The sequence below is a fragment of the Megalobrama amblycephala genome, linkage group LG10, assembly GCF_018812025.1.
Source record: "Megalobrama amblycephala isolate DHTTF-2021 linkage group LG10, ASM1881202v1, whole genome shotgun sequence".
Lineage (NCBI taxonomy): Eukaryota > Metazoa > Chordata > Actinopteri > Cypriniformes > Xenocyprididae > Megalobrama > Megalobrama amblycephala.
The window spans coordinates 24,640,351-24,653,379 of record NC_063053.1 but is presented as its reverse complement, the minus strand read 5'-3'; the positions used below and the strand labels follow the sequence as shown (position 1 = coordinate 24,653,379).

At 37.2% G+C, this 13,029-nt stretch overlaps 1 protein-coding gene across 2 annotated transcripts in view; it reads right to left on the bottom strand.

Moving 5' to 3' along the window:
• The window catches only part of tjap1 (tight junction associated protein 1 (peripheral)), a 152,001-nt gene extending 144,558 nt beyond the window's left edge, over positions 1-7,443 (bottom strand). For both annotated transcript variants that reach the window (XM_048205547.1, XM_048205548.1), the window contains exon 1: positions 6,997-7,443. The gene's annotated coding sequence lies outside the window, so the exon portion shown is untranslated. The remainder of the gene's footprint in view (positions 1-6,996) is intronic.
• Between the last annotated feature and the right edge of the window lie 5,586 nt (positions 7,444-13,029).

Here is a 13,029-nt window from a genome sequence, read left to right as displayed (position 1 = left end):
ATTGCATACAGATGACCTTTAATAAAGACTTTACTTAATAAAGTTAACTTCATCTCCATACAAATTCAAGTCACAAAAGATGCTCATACAACTCGACTAAATAAACAATTTTGATTACTTTCATTACTTTAAATAAGCACACATGAACTTCAATTGGGTGTCTTAGATCAATACACATTTTTATAACAATTATTTTCAGATTGATAATATTGCTCACAAAAAGCACATTGATTGAAAATGAAATAAATCAAGTTTGAGAGTTGCACTGCTATTGAGTGGATTAGGTATGCGATAACGATTTGTGATTTTTCACAATTATTGTGCTCACATTTTGATAATATTCACATATTGTCAATTGTTTTACCACTAGACGTGTGCCGATATTCGGTAATGTGATATATCATGATAATGAATATGCACGATATTGTTATCGTGGGCACTTCACAATACCGTAAATAATTTATTACCAATTACTAAAATATTTATAACGCAATTAAGAATACTTTCCCCATCAACCGTATAAAATGCACAACACCACTGTATTCTGCATCAAAGGGACACACGTTCAGATGTAAACAAGCCCAACATGCATGAGAAGCACATGGCGGAAAGAAGAAGCGCTGAATGAAAGTGCGCGTTCACTCTCTGACAGCAGAGGGCACTGATGGAATAGCAGAAATGCAGCGGTTACCCCGGAAACCCCGCAAACAAAGCAAGTGCGCTAGTGAAGTTTTTAAAGACTTAATAGGCTTAATACTTAAAGGGATAGTTCACCCAAAAATGAAAATTTGATGTTTATCTGCTTACCCCCAGCGCATCCAAGGTGTAGGTGACTTTGTTTCTTCAGTAGAACACAAATGATGATTTTTAACTCCAACCGCTGCCGTCTGTCAGTCGTATAATGGCAGTAGATGGGAACTTCATCTATAAGAGTAAATAAAGCTTGCTTAGACAAATCCAAATTAAACCCTGCGGCTCGTGACGACACATTGATGTCCTAAGACACGAAACGATCGGTTTGTGTGAGAAACCGAACAGTATTTATATCATTTTTTACCTCTAATACACCACTATGTCCAACTCCGTTCATGACTCCTTTAGTGATGTCTGATCGCGCTCTGACAGCGGCAGTGATGTCTGACACTCATTGAAGTATATGCGCGAGACATCACTTCCGTTATCAGACATCACTAAAGGAGTCATGAACGGAGTTGGACATAGTGGTGTTTTAGAGGTAAAAATGATATAAATACTGTTCGGTTTCTCACACAAACCGATCGTTTCGTGTCTTAGGACATTAATGTGTCGTCACGAGCCGCAGGGTTTAATTTGGATTTGTCTAAGCAAGCTTTATTTACTCTTATAGATGAAGTTCCCATCTACTGCAATTATTTGACTGACAGACGGCAGCGGTTGGAGTTAAAAATCATCATTTGTGTTCTACTGAAGAAAAAATGTCACCTACATCTTGGATGCGCAATAAACAGCAGATAAACATCAAATTTTCATTTTTGGGTGAACTATCCCTTTAATAGGCTATTTATTTTCAAACTTAAACATTTTTATATTTTAATCTGGACTACATCATGTCCTAATAATTAGAAATGTTCTGATTATTTGTTATTGTTCAGTAAAACTTTGAGAAATACGGCTTCATTAGTTAACATGTTAATTCATTATTACCAAACTGACAATGAAAAATACTTATAAAGCATTAACTATTCTTAGTTAATGTTAATTTCTTAGTTACTGTTTAATAACATTACTAAAATCAAAAGAACTTATTTTATGGACCTGAGATAAAACTAACAATGATCAGTTGTATTTAACTATCATTAACAAAAAATAATACTTTCTGTAACAAATGTAGCTATTGCTCAATCTTAGTTAATGCATTAAATAATGAGACCTTATTGTAAAGTGTTACCTGTTGTTCTTTATAGCCTAATTCTTTTGCACTTTAATCTGTTTGAAATTTTACTACTAAATATTTTTGGTGTATTGTATTATTGTATTTAAACATTCAGAGTTTTTTTGTTTTGTTTTTTTTTTGCTATTACAGAAAGAGTTCTTAAACCTGTTATACTATGACAAGACTTTTTTGCAACTTATTTCAATATCGTGTTAATACCGTATTTTTTATTTAGTTTTATTTAAGAAAGGGGGGGGGGGGCAATGCATATTAATGAACATTAAGACAATGTAAATATGCCAGATTATAGCCTTAGGCTAATTTCCATCTGCAGACCCCATGGCAGGTAAGTGTTACACATAAAAAGAAAGAAAAGAAGGAAAGAAAAAAAAATCTTGATGAAATCTTCAGCAATTAATCGCAACATGAAAATTTGATTCATGCGTCACATGCCTAGTTACCACGTAAATATGCTATAGACATGCATGCGCCATGAAATAAAATAAAATAAATTAATGCAGCACTTTGCTCCGTTACTTTTCGCTCTCTATTAGTTTTTAAACACAATGTACATGCATGAACAAAAGGTTTTGCATCCGCACCGGTTAGCATTACATGCTAAAGTATCAACAAGTCTACATGTGAATGCAAAGCGCTCTAGTTTCACTTCATTTTAATGTTTGTTTAATGGAAGATGTTTTTTGAGTGTTATAGATCAAACTACCTTAAAGGGTCAAACAAGTGCAGTTGAGCTTCTGTTTACCATTTGAGTATTCATTGTATGTTTGCTGTATGTGAATAAAAGCCTAAATTAAATTTGTTCATCATATAAAACGCGATCGAGTCTCCTCAGAAGACTTGAAATAAACCGTTTGATTCATATGGATTTATTTTAAGATCTTTATAAACACTAAAACACTTAGAAGATGAATCGTCTTTGTTCTATTCTTTGAAATGACAGGGCGACTCAGAGAAATTGTTCTCTAAATCAGCAGGAAGCAGCGGTAAGAAGAAGAAAGTGACATATGTTTATTCTAATAACCTTTAACTTCACCAAAACCACACTGCAAAAAGAATCGTGTAAAACCCAGTAAACCGTGAGATTATTACTTTCGACATTAGAACAAAATATACGGATATGAAAACATGTATACAACTAAATTAATGATCTCTTAAATATTTTCTAATTCCACTAAACATTTTCATTTAGTTTCGTGAACATTTTTTATTAAACATGGACCTTTATTTTCATTAAAAGGGATTAATTCTGGTATTGTAGGATTGTAGCAACTAATTTAGAAGCACAAACTTGGTGAGACATATATACTCAGCCAGATTCGCCTCGCATTCGTGCATCTTTGAATGCGGAGCCACGTTACAAAAGTTACAAAATTTGTTGCGCACCCCGCCAAGCGAGATGGGTTCGTGCGCACTGAACGAGCACTTCCGCCATAGACTGTAAAAAAATATGGACGTAGTGTCCATGACGTCACCCGTAGATTTCTGAAGAGCATTTTTGAAGCGAAAATGAGGCCGCTGCCATCTTAGCTGTGCATCACCGCCTCACCGCACGTCACTCCTGGATAACTGAAAATGGACAAAGAGGCGGGACGTGGTTGGAAATTAAGTGACTAGTTACTGAAACCACGCCCGCCTAGCTCGACGTGATCATGTTAGCAGGCTAAAGAGCTATCCATCTAAGATACTATCTAAAACATTAATAAAGATAAGTTATATCATTTGAAAGTTCTAAAGGTTTACTGTCAATCTATGATTTTTTTTTTTTAAGATATAGATGCTCCAACACCAGTAATTGATTTGTGTCGGGTGTGCAAATAACAACACGCAAAATCAAACAGGACTCCGTACCTTTATAAGTACCTTAATGAAATAGCGATCGCGAGATGAATCAAATCCTTGGCACTTAATTGGGTAAAATGTCCATGAGTGTCCATTGCAAAACAAAACAGTACTTTTTGCCCACAAAAGTATATGATTGTATACATCTCACAAACAAATGAGCCTGTGTCCAAAGTACACTTTTTAAAAATAGTGCAGCAGTTTTAGTTATAATATCCAAGCAGTGCTGTCGGAGTTTCATATCCTCCCGCCATTGTCATTGTAGTAAATCTCACAAACAAAACTTTTAGCCATTGCCACGATCCAACAATGTGTGTTCTGTTTATCTTCCGCATGCGAGCACATTTACACAGACATCTGTCTCGAGTCTCGACCGTTACCGCAGCAAGCCATATTATTTTATAATTGTATAAAATAATCCAGAAAAACACAAATACAGCTGAGATGCCAAATTCAGCAGCTGGAATTAGCTGAGGTAACATGACGCCTCACAGACAGCAGCGGCATACCTGTCACTCAAGTGACCACACCCTTCATTTTAAGGCTTAATATAATTTAAACAGATAAGTTATAAAAAAATTCACCCCCCTCAGAGTTGTCATGAAAGGCAAAATTGGCAGTATAGACCAAAACCACAAGTTGATCCAGGCTGTAAGCATGTTTTTTTCTGCTGTAAAGTTAGCCATTTTAACATGTGGGTCAATGAGATTCTGCTCGCTTTTGGAGCCTGTCCCTAGCGGCCAGTCAATGAATTGCAGTTTAAGTCACTTCCGTATTGGCTTCACGAGAGAAAGGGGGAGGTTGCTGCTTGACTTCCGCCAACGCTGTGATGACATCACTTTTGTCGCGCGCACTCAAGCGAACTTGCGGACGCATTGTATGTAACTTTTACATTTTTGATATGTACTTGTATTTTTGATACCTTGGCATTAAAAAAATAATAATTACTTTCTGAAAAACAATTCTAAAAAAAATTCTTTTCTGAAATCGAAATTGCTGTTTTTAAAGTATTGCTTTATGTAGTTATGCTGGTCAGAGACCTTATTTCTTGTTTTGATAAAGATAAAAAAGTCTGCTGACACAAATGTGTTCCAACTAAAAATTAAAATTAAAACATTTCAAATTAAAACCTCATTGTTTTGATAAATGTGGTTTAATTTTGTGAGGTTATATATATATATATATATAGGGTACAACGGGGTTCAACGCCGCGGGGCAAAAGGCAAAATTTACCTTGGCATAGTTGAATAACAAGAGTTCAGTACATGGAAAAGACATACATTGAGTTTCAAACTCCATTGCTTCCTCCTTATGTAAATCTCATTTGTTTAAAAGACCTCTGAAAACCAGGCGAATCTCAACATAACACCGACTGTTACATAACAGTTGGGATCATTAATATGTACGACCCCAATATTTGCATATGCCAGCCCATGTTCACGGCATTACACAAGGGCAGCCAGTATTAACGTCTGAATGTGCACAGCTGAATCATCAGACTAGGTAAGCAAGCAAGAACAACAGCGAAAAATGGCAGATGGAGCAATAATAACTGACATGATCCATGATAACATGATATTTTAGTGATATTTGTGAATTGTCTTTATAAATGTTTTGTTAGCATGTTGCTAATGTACTGTTAAATGTGGTTAAAGTTACCATCATTTCTTACTGTATTCATGGAGACAAGAGCCGTCACTATTTTCATTTTTAAACACTTGCAGTCTGTATAATTCATAAACAACTTCATTACACACACACACATATATATATATATATATATATATATATATATATATATATATATATATATATATATATATATATATATATATATATACACACACACATATATATATATATATATATATATATATATATATATATACATACACACACATATATTTACCCTTATATATATATATATATATATATATATATATATATATATATATATATATATATATATATTAGTTATATAGTTATTAATACACTTATATTTCTTCAATACATTTAAAAAAAAAAATGCTCTAAATATATGTCCGGCCCCTGATTTTATTCACAACCCTGGGCATGGCCCTTGCTAAGTTTCGATTTGACACCCCTGTATTTTGGGTTTTGAACTACATTAACTATTGTTGGGTGCACTATCCCTTTAAAATTACACGATTTAAGGCAGAAATACGTTTCTAATATCATATTTAGGTAGGGTGTGTTGCAAAAGACATTAATTAAAAGTTAAACCCAAGTGGACGCAAAGGAGAAATATTTTTAACTGTGTTAGAACTTAAAATATGATTATCTGGTAACGTTATCGACCTGAGCAGAAGGCTATTTGTTTACAAAGCCTTAATGAAATCACAGAATTAAAATGCGAGTCCATGAACGGTGTGAATGATCTCTTCCTGAGGTGTTTGTGTATTAAGCGACATTAACAAGCAAGCGACATTAATTAAATCGTTAATCGCACTTATTTGTATAACAATTAATCGTCAAACAAAATGTCAGGCTCGTGACAGCCGGAGGGTCGATGTGTAACCGCAGGTTTACCTGAGTGTCCATGATGGACTCCACGAGTTATTTCAGCACAAAACTGACAGGATTCGTCGAAATATCGCATCGTTTTTTTCTTCCCAGTAGTATTCCACGAAGTTATACTATTTCATGTTAGGACACGTGAATAAAACGTTAATCCCCATCGCTTTAGGACATAATCATCATCATAGATCAACCCGCTAAACGGTCGAGTATTAAAGGAGACCGCGTAACAGGATCGGTTGCACAACCGGATCTGGTAGTAATAATCTGTGATCAGAAGAACAAAAAGGCATTAAAGAATTAAATACATGTATATTTAAATCACGAACCCTGCGAATGGAGAAGACACATTACACATAGCCGAAGGGTTTATTTCCACTGCCCATGGCCATGACTGAGTAAATACGCGTCAAACACCTGACATCGACACTTTTAAGATTAGTAAAATTCTCTAATCTGCTATTCGAGCAGTATCTTGAGGATATGTTGATCGAGAATCATTTCACAGGTCTGATTACATGGATATGATGTTGAGATTAAACAGCACTAACGTTACTGGGTGTGTTTATCAGTTCATCTGAACCGTGACTGCTCGCGAACATCAACAATATATGAAAATAAGATTTGATAGTAACAGGGCCAAAATGAACTACAGCCACGAAGGTATACATTCATGAACTTCTTACCTGGCACTAGTGAATTCTCCGCAGTTAAACCCAGAGTCTTGACTCTCGCTCTCAAACTGAATAAACTTTGCCCGCTTCTTCTCCTCCTCCTCCTTTTCGCTGGCTAACACACACTTGCTAACGGCCGCTAAAATCTCTCCACTCGAGCCGTCAAGAGCGACCGCCGACCCCGCGTCCTCTCGCCGCTATCGCTCTCGGAGGAGTTGAAGTGTTACCGCGGATCGCAGGTGTGGATAACCGCTGTTCCAGATTTCAGATAAAGTTTATCTCCATCTTCTCCCGTTCAGCGCCATCTTTCCCGCGGGGCACGCCGGGTAATCCTCAGGAATCCCGATGCGACGCGACGCGACGCGTTCGCTGCTCGTCCTGGAGTGCTGGAATGCTGCTGGGATCAGGGAAACAGCAGAGGAGGAGAGCGGTGCAACTCACTTCTAGCATTAGGCAACACACACACACGCGCACACACACCTCGGGTCTAAATGATGATCTAGTTTTCAGAAGTTGATCCTGGCAATGGCAAATAAAATGATAGTAGAGCTACCCATAAATGCGATCATTTTTACTTAAAGGATTAGTTCACTTTCAAATTAAAATTTCCTTATAATTTACTCACCCCCATGTCATCCAAGATGTTCATGTCTTTCTTTCTTTAGTCGAAAAGAAATTAAGGTTTTTGATGAAAACATTCCAGGATTTTTCTCCATATAGTGGACTTCAATGGAGCCTAAACGGATGAAGGTCAAAATTAGTTTCATTGCAGCTTCAAAGCGTTCTACATGATCCCAGACGAGAAATAAAGGTCTTATCTAGAGAAATCATTGCTCATTTTCTAAAAAAAATATAAAATTTTATACATTTTAACCATAAATGCTCATCTTGAACTAGCTCTCCTCTATTTGAATTCCAGCAGTGTAGACGCTGCTAAGTGTACTGCCCTCCACAGATCAAAGTTTGAACTAAATTCTCATATACAATATGCTAGTGCAAGTATATAACAATTAGGCCGTGTGTCCACCAAAGCGTTTTTAGCCAGCTGAAAACGCTAGGCGCTTTGCTTAAAACGCCTATCTGTAAGCACTTGAGAGCGCTTCAGCTGCGCATCGTTTTTTTCAGTTGGGACGCTTTGTTGCTATGATATGGAATATCCGCGGCACTGTTACTTATTACTGATTTTGCAGGAATATGTTTCAGACTAAAAATGTTGACACAATGTGGAATACTTGCTATGTATGTTCGGAGACCAGAAATAGTAATTTCTTATCCATTTTGTTCTATTCTCTGCTTGTTGATGTTGTTGTAGGCTACAGTGGCGCCTGCAGCCGTACGGCTGTAAGCACTGTGCGTACCTTGAGAGGGCGCTAATTAATGCCGTTTTTATTTTTGACATAATTTTTAAATTGATTATTAAAATCTATCTGCTTACACTCATGACATATTAAGAGAGCAAGAGAGAATGAAAATAAATAAAGGTGTGCGTTTGTGTGTTGTAAAAATGTGTGTACGTGCGTGCATGGGTGGGTGTGGGGTATATGGAAAGAAATCTGATTGGCTAGTTTAGTTTCGTCGTTTTTTTCCACACATGAAAAATGATGTTACAGATAGTTAATGTTTAAAAACAGGCTCAAAACAAGTAAATGCTCTCTAAAACATAAGCAAAAAAGCCTAAAACTATTGAGTAGGGATGGAGAAATGAAGCCTATTAAATCTTTGAAGCTTTTCTCCATTGTTTTATCCATTAAAGGTCCTGTTTTTCGTGTTTTTTTGAAGCTTTGATTGTGTTTATAGTGTGCAATATAACATGTGTTCATGTTTCGCGTGTAAAAAAACACAGTATTTATCTGTATACCGTTGTTTCCACTGTCATAAAAACGGGCTGATGACTTCCTTGTTCTATGAAGTCCCTCCTTCAGAAATACGTAACGAGTTCTGATTGTGCCAGCGGTTCCTGTGTTGTGATTCGACAGCAGCTTAGCGCATCTTGCCCGGAAAGGTCACGCCTCTTCAGTGTTGCCAGACGTACGATAATTATCGTATTTGTACGATAATTGTGACCTCTGTACGATGTACGATCAATAATGAAAAAAAATCCCATAAATGTACGATAATTTCAGTATTTTGTGTCACTTAAAATGATGGTCGTTATAATCGGTTCATTGATCTAGCTGTGTGGATCCCAGGTGGATCCACTACGTCGTGATTGTAAGGAGAATGTGAACTTTGTTAGGCACTTTGGTCTTCCATCTCATCTCATGTTACGTCTTCTCGGCCAATAATCGTGGAGAATGACTCTCTCTCACGAGCTCAAGTTAACCTTCTTGCCGCGGCGCTTAGGTCAGTTGTTTCTCACTAAGGTACGCCTAATTATTTATGTATTGTGGTAATTTGCAGTTCATGTCAAAAAGTTGTTGGTCTATACATGGGCGTCGGAAGCAAAAAAAATGTGGGTGGGTCCTCCCTCCAAATTTTTTTTATGCAATAAATATATATATATATATATATATATATATATATATATATATATATATATATATATATATTAGATAGATAGATAAAATGCCAATCAATCGGTAGTTATTGATTTTTTTTTAATAGAACAACGAGACACAAACCTTTACATTCAATCGCGTTTTTGCTCCCATTTATTTTCACACATTAGTGCATACAAAGTTTAGTCCCCAAGTGCGCACAACCGGAGAAATACACAATTCCCTTTGATTTCGTTAGATAGAAAAGAAGCAGGGCCGTACGCAGGGTTTTCTATTTACCGAGGTCACAAAATGTATTATGCTAGGGGGGTTCGGGGGCATGCTCCCCCGAGAAAATTTTGATTTCCTTGGTGTAGGCTACATATATGCGTTTTAAGGCCAACAAATTGGATAACAGTAGCTTTAAAACCATGTCAACAAATACATACATGCACGCAGTTTTGAGGCAGCTTTAATCGCATGTTTTGTAATTCCATGACTTAATTTACCTCAGAATAATGATGGCGCATGCCCGTAGTTTCTTTTGTGCTTTAGTTAAACTATAATAAAGTAATATGCAGCGCGCGCCGGCGCATTTGCGCGAGCAATTCTTGAGTTCACGCTTCGAGCACAGTAGGCTATAGCCTAACGGCTGATTGGAGTTTTACTGACATAGCCTGACAACATCTCATCTGACCGCAGTTCACTGTTGTTCAGCTCTAGCTACCTTTTCCGCGCTCGTTTGACTTGAGCCTGGCGCTGAGGCGAAGGTGGAATGCGCGTCTGAAAAGTGTCCCGTTTGTTGTGGTCGTAAAGAGACAGTTCTATATAAACGCAGCGTTTTACTTGGCGATGTTTTAAACAATATTTTTTATTTTTGGTATTTTTTATGCTCTGTTGGTGGTTTGTGGAGTAGCATCACCTGAGGGGGATTAGACAAATGCTGAATAAGACGGTAAAAGTGAGTGGGTCCAATATCATTGGTCTTAAAAAGTGGGTGGGTCTTGTCCCACCCACATACAATGGTTCCGACGCCCATGGGTCTATAGATAAATAGTTGTATTCTGTACATTTGATTTGTCATGTTACCTTTATTTATACAGCTCTTTTTACAATGCAGATTGTGTCAAAGTATGGCTTTACAGAGATAGAGGGAACATTGGCTGTACAGCTGCTAAAATAGTGTGATTGTCCAGCTTAAGTTAGTTCAGTATTGATTCTTTCCGTTGTAAAAATCAATAGTTATTAATTTACCTATAAAAAAAACGGCGTGTACGATAATTTTGTTCCAAATACGATAATTTTGAGCTTCTGGTACGATAATTGGACATTTCTAATCTGGCAACACTGCGCCTCTTACCATAAGGTGGAGATGCACGCGCATGTCTTTAATTTTACCCTATCAATTTGAGCCGGAATCAGACCCGGTGATTGGACTGCGGGATGAAAATAACAGCGTTTCGACGACATGGCGACAAACACACTCTACAAACGCAACTCTTGTGTATTCCTGTGGGCGGAGGTTAGTCAAAAAACTGTTTTAGTGACGTCATTAAAGAAGGAAGTAGAGGGATGTAGTCCAAACTGGCCGTTCGATGTAGGCGACTTCTGTTAAATAAAATATCTCGCTTGGCATTGAACTTTGAGCTTTAAAATTTTACAGATTTTATTTATACTCTAACAACAACATTACACACTAACTAAAGTTTGAAACATGGGATCACGAAGAACGGGACCTTTAAGCAGAAACAAAAGCCTGACGACGCTAAATGTGTTTATTTCAATAATATAATTCACATATTAAAGTTTGGCAATAGATGAAATAGATCAACAAAAACAATAATTACTAATGCATACTGAGTTGTTTGAGGCAAGTAAATTGTGCTGTTATTTTATTGTAAATACTGTTTATATGATAGAATATATGATGATGTAGTATAGGCTACACAGGCTTATATATTTAAAATGTTTAGTAAATAGACTTGAACTTCCATATGGTCTGGGTTCAAACATTCTGACACGCAAAATGAAGTTTCACTTGACTAGAAAAAATGCGAGGATCGTTTCTCTGAAAACAATACCCACATTTCGGGACAAAGCTGCTCAGAGACAACGTAAAAAACAAAACAAAACAAAACAAAAAATTCAAGAAGCATTAAGCACATCAGAGTGCAGTTACATGCATAAGATTTTCTAAGTGGGGAACATGAAAGAGACAGTCGATCACTCGATTTGTACAGCATTAGATCGTTCCCACCAACTCACTGATTGATTTAATCAGGTTTTTGCAGACAGCAAAAAAAAAAGGGAAAAAAAGAAAAAAAAGGGGGGGGGGGGGGATGGTTGGGCTAGTTCTGTGCGTACCCTGAGATAATCCTGCAGGCGCCCCTGGTAGGCTACAGCATGAATGTTGTGACAGTTGGTCGGTGTTGTATTTGTCCCGCCCCTCCTCCACTGGACGGCTGGCTAAAAAGTGACAGTGATGAGCGCAGCGTTTTACTCAAAATTGAACATTTTTCAACTCGAGGTGACCAGTAAAAAACACGAGCTCTCAGCGCTTGAGCGTGAAAAAGACGCTCAGTGCCTCGTTACGCTCCTGCCGTTTAAAAAACGCGGCGTTCCCATTGAAAACAATTGAAAAAGTACGCTGGCCGCTGGAAAAAACACTTTGGTGGACACACGGCCTTTGTTCAAACTTTGACCTGTGGAGGGCAGTAATACACTTAGCAGTGTCTACACTGCTGGAATTCAAATAGAGAAGAAGAAGAAGAGAGCTAGTTCAAGATGAGCATTTATGGTTAAAATGTATATAATTTATTTTTTATTTTTTTAGAAAATGAGCGATCGTTTCTCTAGATAAGATCCTTATTCCTCGTCTGGGATCGTGTAGAGCTCTTTGAAGCTGCACTGAAACTGTAATTTTGACCTTCAACTGTTTGGATGCCATTGAAGTCCACTATATGGAGAATAATCCTGGAATGTTTTCATCAAAAACCTTAATTTCTTTTCGACTGAAGAAAGAAGGACATGGACATCTTGGATGACGGAGTCAAAAAAACACAACAGACAAATCCAAATTAAACCCTGCGGCTCGTGACGACACACTGATGTCCTAAGACACGAAACGATCGGTTTGAGCGAGAAACCGAACAATATTTATATAATTTTTTACCTCTAATACACCACTATGTCCAACTGCCCTCCACATCCGGTTAGTGAGGTCTGAATGCGCTCTGACAACGGAAGTGATGTCTCGCACTCATTGAAGCAAAGCGCAAGAGATCACTTCCGGCATCAGAACGGATGCTGAATGGATTTGGACATAGTGGTGTTTTAGAGGTAAAAAATGATATAAATACTGTTCGGTTTCTCGCACAAACTGATCGTTTCGTGTCTTAGGACAGTGTCTCGTCACGAGCCGCAGGGTTTAATTTTGATTTGTGTGTCATGTTTTTTTGACTCTTATAGATGGAGTTCCCATTGACACCCATTATTCGGCTGACAAACCACGACAGTTGGAGTTAAAAATCATCAATTGTGTTCTACTGAAGAAACAAAGACACCTACA